Source organism: Hakea prostrata, chromosome 5 (assembly GCF_041222555.1).
Source record: "Hakea prostrata isolate BN-2017 chromosome 5, UWA_Hpros_2, whole genome shotgun sequence".
Taxonomy (NCBI): Eukaryota; Viridiplantae; Streptophyta; class Magnoliopsida; order Proteales; family Proteaceae; genus Hakea; species Hakea prostrata.
The window spans coordinates 41310651-41320374 of NC_142604.1; the positions used below are offsets into that span (position 1 = coordinate 41310651).

The following is a 9724-nucleotide window of genomic DNA, read 5'->3' on the forward strand; positions in this document are numbered from 1 at the left end:
ACTAAGGCGAGATAATATATTATAAATAATAATTAATATCTAACAAATCTACACCCCAACTTCTCATCATGAATATTGACATCTTTCTTTTGCCTCAATGTGATATTTCAGGGAAAAAAAAAACCTTATTGAGGACAGATAGTTGTGTTTGTAACTAAACTATCAATTTCTTTAACTATGAAAAAAGTTCAATACTAAATTATCATTGATTTACTTGTTAACGAAGTTTTGAATATGATTTTTTTTGTTGAATAAGGATATCAATGGGAGAGGTTTTTAATTTCCATCACCAAACCAATGGGAGACTTTCAGAGCTCAATATAGAATTATGGAGTATGAATTTATTTATGTTTAAATGTAGGGATTAAAAACTCTAGGTCCAGATGGTTATCCTAGAATATTTTACCAACAGTCTTGGGAGGATATCAAGGCTGACGTGGAAGCCATGGTGAATCAATTTTATCATTCATTTATGTTTACATTATCCCACAATTCTACGTTCATCTATCTTATTCCCAAGACTGATTCCCCTCAGGAGGTGGGTCATTATCTACAATTAGCTTGTGTAACACAAGTTATAAAATCATTGCAAACTTTCTGGTTAATCAACTCAAAAGAATCATACCCTAAAGTGATCTCTTTCCAACAAAATGGATTTGTCAAAAGTCGTCATATTTAGGAATAGGGGTGCAAGTGATCCGACCGAAGCCTGCCCTGAGCCCGAATAGAGTCATCTACTCAGTCGTATCAAGTCAGATCTGGATACGTCCATTCCTCCTCAACCATTTAAGATATCTTGGGTTCCTTTCCGGTATCCTTCACACTAGAGTCAGCGTATTCCCTCTCGGACTATGGACTCATCAACCCTATTGGTCATCCACAAATGGTAGACGGGAAGCTCTCACATCCCCTCACGGATCATTTCACCGGTCTTGAGTGCCCGTGAGCCCAAGTCTAATCATTTGCAACCCTACCAATAAATGGATCCCACAATGTGATTCATGACCTCTCACGAATCATTTCACCGGTCTTGAGTGCCCACAAATCCCCACTGCTACCACGGGTCGTTTGGTCTCAATACCCTTCCGATTCGGGTCTAACACGACAAGGACATCCTAGCCATACTACTAGACAATCCTATGTATGTCATCCAATAATCCGGGAAGGTGTCGATGGGCACCTTCGGAGAATATCCCATACTATTCCTTCAAATGTCCAAGGATAGAAGCGTCAATAGGACACTCCCAATCCCAAATTATACCTATCCAAACACATTCTTCATATCATCTTATCATATCCAAATGATACGTCATCATAAAGAAGTTAACTCATCACATTGAATAATCAAGTGTATAAATAAATAACAAGAATTAAAAGAAATAATAAATGGGAGTAAATAAACATGCCACTACTATTACAAGATACCTACAGTAGTCATATGATGTCTAAGTACAACCAATGAGTTAAGCCTATCAAGTTATTAACATCAGTGTATAAATCACATAGTCTATGTCATAAGTTATAACCGTCCTTACCTTACGTTGTGATGATGATGATCCAAAAGTCACACAAGGATGATCCAATGATGGTAATAAGACCCTAGACAAACATAAATGAAAGATTAGAGAAGAAATCAGAAAAATTGGAGGTCGAATAGGTCAAAACGGCGAAGGGTACAGTTCAGCAGCATGTTTGGTCGATGCTCTTGGTCGATGGGATCGACCAAGGAGGATCGACCAAGATAGTCTCGGGCTGCATATTGGATTTTGGGGATTTTGGTCTGAAATCAGTCTTTTGGGGCTCGGATCGATCTGGAACTTGGAGGGATGGTTAATAACAGTATATGAACACTACAAATCAAGAAATTAGCACAATCTAAAGGTCTAATTAGAAAGCCCCAAATTGGACTACTAAGTTCCATAGACAAGAATCATAGCATGGATTGAAATCAATTGCATTTGCATTAGAAAGGCATGAATTGGCTAGGGGAACTAATGGGAATTGGGTTAGAATCATATTTTAGCAATAAACATAGACATAGCACACTATATACCTTAGTTTAGGACAAGAATGTATGAAGTTAAGAGGAAAATCAAAGGAATGCATATGCAAGGCTTGAAATGAGAGCATAGCATCAATGGACATGGGAGAGGATCATAGGTTAAGTGATAAGTTGATTTCATACATATTATTTTATATGATTAATTTATTATATTTCCATGTATTTACAATTGTTTTATATCAATTTACCCTAATATGATATGAAAATGAATATGTTGCACCCTTTCCTTTAATTTCTATAATTTTGGTGATTTTATATATTTCCTAACAAATTCTAATAAAGATTTATTACTTTTACATGTAGGAAATTATCAATCAAATCTGGGTATTATTGCAAGAGTCCTACCTCAAGTCAAAAACATAAAGAAAATGAGTCATTGCATGCTTTTACGTTTTATTTCCTATTTAGGATTTGATCAAAGAAGGGAAAAGAGGAAGAAGAATCCAATTCAAATAAGAATGATAGAAGAATCCCGATTTTGAGTGTCTCTGTCCAGTTTTGATCAAGATCTTCATCGGATGGTCATATGGTGTCCGATCGAGCTGATTTTTGGAGGAAAGCTTCACGACGTCTCGGTCTTCAAATCCAACGGTGGGATTATGCATTGGAGATCTCTAAGTTAGTCCGATTCATACATCAAAACACTCCTTGGTTAAGTCAGATAAGAACTCTGAGTTTGATTCAAACTCTGAGTTTAATTAATCTATAAAAGGAGATCAAACTCCAGGAAGAAAGGGAGGACGTTTTTGGGAGCTTTGGAAGAGCGTGGAGGTTGAACCAGAAGACGTTGGATGGCTTTGGAGATCTGAAGCTTGGGAATAAGTTCTTCTTCATCTTCTTTCAATGTTCTTGAACTCTTCTGTAATGTTTTTAATTTCAAGTATGAACTAATTTAGTTTTTCTAGGGATCAGATGTAGCCTATCTTTGAATTCTCACTCTTGACTTCATCAATATAATTTTGAATATTGTTTCCTTTGATTGAGTTTTTACTTCTATTCTTCATGCTTTTGATTAATTGGCCACTAATCAACTGATTTGTTAATCATAATGAATTGAGAGGGGATTTATGTGTTTAGTTCATTGGAGTAAAAGCCATGAATTACATGTAGGATAGAGATATACTTACATGGTTTGTGTAGTTGTTACATGGGAATCCACAGAATTTAATGATTTCTCAGTTGTTGTAACCCACATAGAAATATAGTGGGTTAGCAATTGAGGGAATTTCTATTAGTACTCGAGAGAGACTAGTAGATAGGGAAGGGAATCTCGACTATCAATCAGGAAAATATTTCTCAAATTATAAAGAGGAATAAAAGGGTGGGAATGCTTAGTTATGGTGAAATCTGACCCCTAGGTCTTTAGCAATTAATAATTTCAATTTGACTTTCAATTTGCAATATAGTCTAGAATAATTATCTTCCTTATTATTTGTTCAAATAAAATTGGTTTAATTAATTTGGTATTTAATCTATAGTCTTCGAGGGATCGATCTTTTATCATTATATTACTTGTTACGACAGCGTACACTTGCGTTGTACTTTTTCACAACAAGTTTTTGGCGCCGTTGCCGGGGACTATTAGATTAATATCAATATCAATTATTGCTAGTTTTAATTTGAATTCTTTTATTTTTCATTTTATTCTTTTATATTATTTTATTTTATTTTTTAGTTGTGAATTGGAGTTCTTTTAGGTCCTACTGATTTTGCATGAGAAGGAGAGGAAACGATACTTTACTTCCTTTTGATCCTGAAATTGAAGCAACTTGTCGAAGGAACTCAAAAGCAAAGAAAGATAGAACAAATTCATCTTCCACTTCTAGAGCAATGGATCCTGAAAATAATTCACCACCGCTTGAAGTTGAAGCACCAAAGCGCAAGACTTTGGGAGAGTATGTTGCGCCAATTGTGAGAGATAATAGGACAGCTATAAGGCGTCCACCTGTAGCAGCTAACAATTTTGAAATCAAGCCTGCTATCATTACAATGGTGCAAAATAATCAGTTTTCTGGATTGCCTAGTGAAGACCCAAATCTTCACATTGATGGGTTCTTGGACATTTGTGACACATTTAAGAGCAATGGCGTTACTGATGATGCCATAAGATTGAGATTGTTCCCTTTCTCATTAAGGGACAAAGCTAAGAGTTTGTTGCATTCTCTACAACCAGGATCCATCACTACTTGGGATCAAATGGCTCAAAAATTTTTGGTAAAATTCTTTCCACCATCTAAGACTGCTAGTTTATTAACAAATATTTCTATTTTTTTGCAGTATGATTCAGAAACACTATTTGAGGCATGGGAGAGATTCAAGGACTTGCTAAGGAAATGTCCACACCACGGAATAGAGCAATGGAGGCAAGTTCATATTTTTTATGATGGTCTATCTAATTCCACAAGAACATTAGTAGATGCTACAGCAAGAGGATCAATCATGAACAAGGATCCAACATAAATATTTGATCTTTTGGATGTTATGGCCTCAAATGCATATCAAAGGCCAAGGGATAGAGTTGCTCCAAGAAGAGTTTTGCAGAGGAATGAAACTGATCCCATGACAGCCATGGCCATCCAACTTGAAGCATTAACAAAGCAAGTAGGGTTGTTAGCAACTCAAGGCACCAAACCTCCAACTGTGATATGCAACTATTGTGAGGGAACACATTATAGCAATGAATGTCAGATGGCTAATCCTTTTGAGCAAAATCAGTTAGAGCAAGCAAAATATGTGGGGAACTTTAACCGACAGAACAATCCATATTCAAACACATACAATCCAGGGTGGAGAAACCATCCAAATTTTGGATGGAAAAACAATCAAGATACTGAAAGACAACCTGAAAACCAACAAGCTCAATCATTTCAGAAGAAGACTCCATTGGAAGATGCTATTGAGAAAATGGCTACAGTTTCTTCCCAATTTATGCAGAAGCAAGAGATGACCAATCATAATATTTTTGCATCTATTAAAAATTTGGAAGTACAAATGGGGCAAATCGCCCATGGGATGAATCAAAGGCAAAAAGGATCACTGCCTAGTAATACTGAGACAAATCCTAGAGAGTATGCAAATGCTATTAAGCTTCGAAGTGGAAAAGTATTAGAAGAACCTTTCAAGAAAGCTGTAGTAACTGAACCCTCTTCTGAGGCGGTTCATGATGAGCAAAAAGATGCAGAGGAATACATTAAGGAGGAGGAGAAGCCAAAATCCAAATTGTTTCCAGACAATCCACCACCTTATAATCCACCCATTCCATATCCTCAGCGGTTCAAGAAGCAGAAACTAGATAAGCAATTTTCTAAATTTCTTGATGTATTTAAAAAATTGCATATTAATATTCCTTTTGCAGATGCTTTGGAACAAATGCCGAGTTATGTCAAGTTTATGAAAGACATTCTTGCTAACAAGAGGAAACTTGAAGACTATGAGACTGTGGCATTGACAGAGGAATGCAGTGCTATTCTGCAGCTGAAGCTTCCACCTAAGCTAAAAGATCCAGGGAGTTTCACAATACCATGCACTATAGGAAATATTCATTTTAATAAGGCTTTATGTGATATTGGTGCTAGTATTAATTTAATGCCTCTATCTATTTTCAGGAAACTAGGCCTTGGAGAAGCTAAACCAACTAAAGTGTCACTTCAAATGGCAGATAGGTCAATTAAATATCCAAGGGGAATCATTGAAGACGTCTTGGTTAAAGTGGACAAGTTTATATTTCCAGCGGATTTCTTAGTATTAGATATAGAAGAAGATCAAGACATACCCATTATTCTTGGTAGGCCATTCTTGGCGACTGGGAGGACCTTGATTGATCTTCAAACAGGTGAACTTACTATGAGAGTACAAGATGAAAAGATCACATTCAATGTATTCAAGGCCATCAAGTTTCCAAATGAATCAGATAACTGCTTCAGAATTGATTCTATTGAGAGGTGTACAAAGGAGGTATTTCAAATAAGCTATCCAGTTGATCCAGTTGAAGTTTGTTTGGTAGGTGTGACAAATGCAGAAAATAAAGGAATTTTCGAATGTGAGATGCAGTTAGAAGCTTTATCACCTATATGTGTTGACAAATTTCCTACCGAGGACCATGGCTAGTAATTTAATCACTACTTTGGAAGTGGCTTCGACCCCCAGAAGTCACTCTTTTCTTTGACCTAAAGTTGGGGGTAGTTTGGCTGCGAACTATGATGCAAGCGCTGTTTGGGAGGCAACCCAAAGTTTTTCTTTACTACGTCTTTGATTTTTCAATTGTTAATTTTTTTTTAGGTTTGATGTTTTTTGTTTCTTTTTCCATAATTTTTTTAGGATAATGAAAAGAGGAGAGTGGATTTGGACTACATCACTCTCAAGGCTATGAATCAAGGGAGTCTCCTTCACCTTACTTCACATCTTATTATTTTTTTCCCATTGCATACATTTAATATTTTGATTTTTTCGTTGCATTGAGGACAATGCTCATTTTAAAGTTGGGGGTGGATGTTAAGATTCTTCACTATGGGTTGAGACTCACTATACTGAAATTTCTTTTCAAAGCATAATTTTTCAATTCATTTCAAAACTTTTTATCAGTGGTTGAAACTTACTTGTCTAGTTAGTAGAGTAAAATAGAAGGAAGTTATGACATTAAATCTCTAGATCTTATTTAGTATTTCATGTTTTAGTTGTGTTCATCTATAATTCTTTGAAATGATGAGTTTGCTAAATATCAGATGAGTATGTGAATCACTTTAACCTTGACTATGCGACCCACCCTTTGTGTAGCAATAAACATAGACATAGAACACTATATACCTTAGTTTAGGACAAGAATGTATGAAGTTAAGAGGAAAATCAAAGGAATGCATATGCAAGGCTTGAAATGAGAGCATAGCATCAATGGACATGGGAGAGGATCATAGGTTAAGCAAGAGTGAACACTTGGAGTGATGGTTGCAAGGTTGCAGCATCAACTCCAAGGTTTCAAAAGCAAGAAAGGAATAAGAAATAATAGAATAGAGAGTGAGAGTGATGAATCATACCTTGTAGTTGATGATGGAGACAGAGAACAATGATTAGGGTGGAATCTTCTTCACCAATGTCAAGGAGGAGCTTTGGGGAACCTTCTCCACGTTCTCAAGTGTGGTAATGATTAGAATAGGGCTCAAAACACGAGGCTAGCATAAATAGGGTAGGGAATATTCCAAAGGAATCATTAACTCGAGTCTAGGAAGCTTTGGTCGATGCTCCTTGGTCGATGGCATCAACCAAAGATGATCGACCAAACAAATTTCAGCAGAAAAATCAGAAATAGTTCAGCAACTTCGGACAGGGATTCGGAGGGCTATATGGGGTCAAATTGAGTGGGGTTTTCTTATAAAATTCAATCAAGAAGTCTAGTTTTGGGAAATACCTTCGGATTGTGCACGGTAGTCCATTAGGTACATCAACAAATTCACCCTTCTTTGATGCACAGATTCTCACTAAACACCGACAATGTACTCAAGTAAGGGGTATCATCGTCAATGTCCATGGGCTCGGACTCCGACACAAAATCATCAACTAGTAGGGTCCACAAGTCTCTTCTACCACCACTTCGGGTCTTCGGACCTATAAACAACAATGGATCCGGGTCAGGGTCAGGGTTAGGATAGGGCTAGCTAGATTTTACAATTCAGGTAAGAACATCTTACCTAAACATATTTAATGGTTCTTTTATTGGTTCTTCACTACATTGGCCACCAAGGACTATTCACCCAATGAGAGAAAACAATCTCTGCATGAAAGAAGTTTTTTCAATATTTGAATAAGAGAAACTGCTCAGTCATACAAAGTTGGCTAGAAAAGTTAAAACTGCTGGTAAACAGGGCTATGAAGTCACTTCCTAATCATGGAATCTAGCCACTTATCCGTTGGAATTCTGGTGTGATATGAAATGTCTATAGGAGAGTACTATGGCAATTTTCTCAATGGTGTTGCATCCCTGCAACTTTAGTTCCTATGTTAGAAGGCTTGTGTAGGCTTTTACAAGGCTCACATTCGTGTTGGATCATGAGCCTAAGGCTCTTACTCTTGCTTGTGAGCACGGTCTTGCTACATTGTCATTGATCTACATGAAATATATGAGAACTTGGAACACATGAGTCAAAACATTTATGTCTTGCAAACCTTCCAAGTGAACCTAATTTGTTTATATTAAATCCAAAGTTGGTTAGGCCTAGGTGGCTGTTAATGACTGAGAAAAACACGTGTAGTATATGTATCACGTGGTTATGATTTTACCCTCATACAACATAACAATGGTATATGATCATTGAATTTTATATGTGAAAAACCTAAATTATGGGTGTTTATGTTTATTATGAAAATACATGTATATTTAAAATGTTGTGTCTCTTCTCAAGAGACAAGTTCACTATAGTGATTAGTTTTTACTTGAAAAAAGAAAAATGACATATGTTTCATGTGCATTTGGGAACAATCTTGAATTGAAGATGATATGTAAAGACTTGTGGTGGGGAACGATTTTTTAGTTAAAAATATAATTTTTACCAAATATCATCAACTAGATATGCCTTTGAAGAAGGTTGGAAACCCCAAATAGCTAGCATGTGAAAACATGTGGCGATAAGTGATTATAAAAGTTCCTACTTAGTGTATGGCTTTATAAGTTTAACAAATCCAAAACCACATGGCTAAAGGAAAAAATGAAAGATACATGATGATGATCATTGGAATAAGCATTTACGTTAAAGGTAAATGACGTGATCAATAGAGAAAGTAAAACATGAGTCTTAGAAGTATGTATTTGCAAGTGAAAGGAACATATGTCTAGTGAGGCTGATAGGATAGCGCTATTACTAGGTAGGCAATGAAATAGTCTAACTAGTAGTTGTGTCTGTTTGGTTTTTGTGGGCTTAACTAACACTAGTCCATTTATCTGGGCCCATATTCATTCAGGGGTATTACTGACCTTTACTATTGTGGGAGTGGTTAAAGGTTAGGATTTTATTTTATAAATAGCTTATTGGGTCCCCGTAGCCGTCACATGATATATTTTAGGTTTGAGGTTGTTTCCACAAAACACTCAAACGAAGGATCCTAAAAAGGTGAAAGGCTACGGATGATTCAAGGGAGAGCAAAGGGAGGATCTACAACAAGAACACACTATAGGTAACGCTTCCGTGATTATATTCATAATTATACTTTCATTATTATAAGAACAATACAGATTCTTGTTGATCCAACAATTGGCATCAGAGCCATTTTTTTTCCTATAATAATTGAAGGTTATGAATTTTTTATTTCTATTGTATAATTAGCTGGGTGTAATGTTGATTTGTTTTAGCACTACAGATCCAAAGGGAAAATCCATGTTTTAATTGAAACCCTAGATTTGCATGTGTTAATTGAAACCTTAATTCATGCATCTGCTGTCTCTTTTCATACGTTCCACAAATACGTTTTTGGTTTGGAGAATCACGCTTCCGTGTAGAGAGATAATGACAAAGAAATTGATTTCTTTATCTTTGTCTTGATGTTCTCACAATGGATTTTTCTGTTAAAATGAGAGGCGATTGACATCTCCTCTGACAGGATGGGAACAGCCTTCGGGCTTTCCTGTTCATCCGATTAAGGATTCCCACTTCAGTGGATTTTTACCCATGGTACTGC

The 9724-nt window shown here is 36.2% G+C and overlaps 2 non-coding genes across 2 annotated transcripts; one reads left to right on the forward strand and one right to left on the reverse strand.

The window, feature by feature from the left end:
- Nucleotides 1-4311: 4311 nt before the first annotated feature.
- LOC149015993 (small nucleolar RNA R71) lies at nt 4312-4413 on the reverse strand. Its single transcript, XR_016173753.1, has one exon. It is a non-coding gene; the product is annotated as a small nucleolar RNA R71 (small nucleolar RNA).
- Nucleotides 4414-9604: 5191 nt separating this feature from the next.
- LOC149015994 (U6atac minor spliceosomal RNA) lies at nt 9605-9724 on the forward strand. Its single transcript, XR_016173819.1, has one exon. It is a non-coding gene; the product is annotated as a U6atac minor spliceosomal RNA (small nuclear RNA).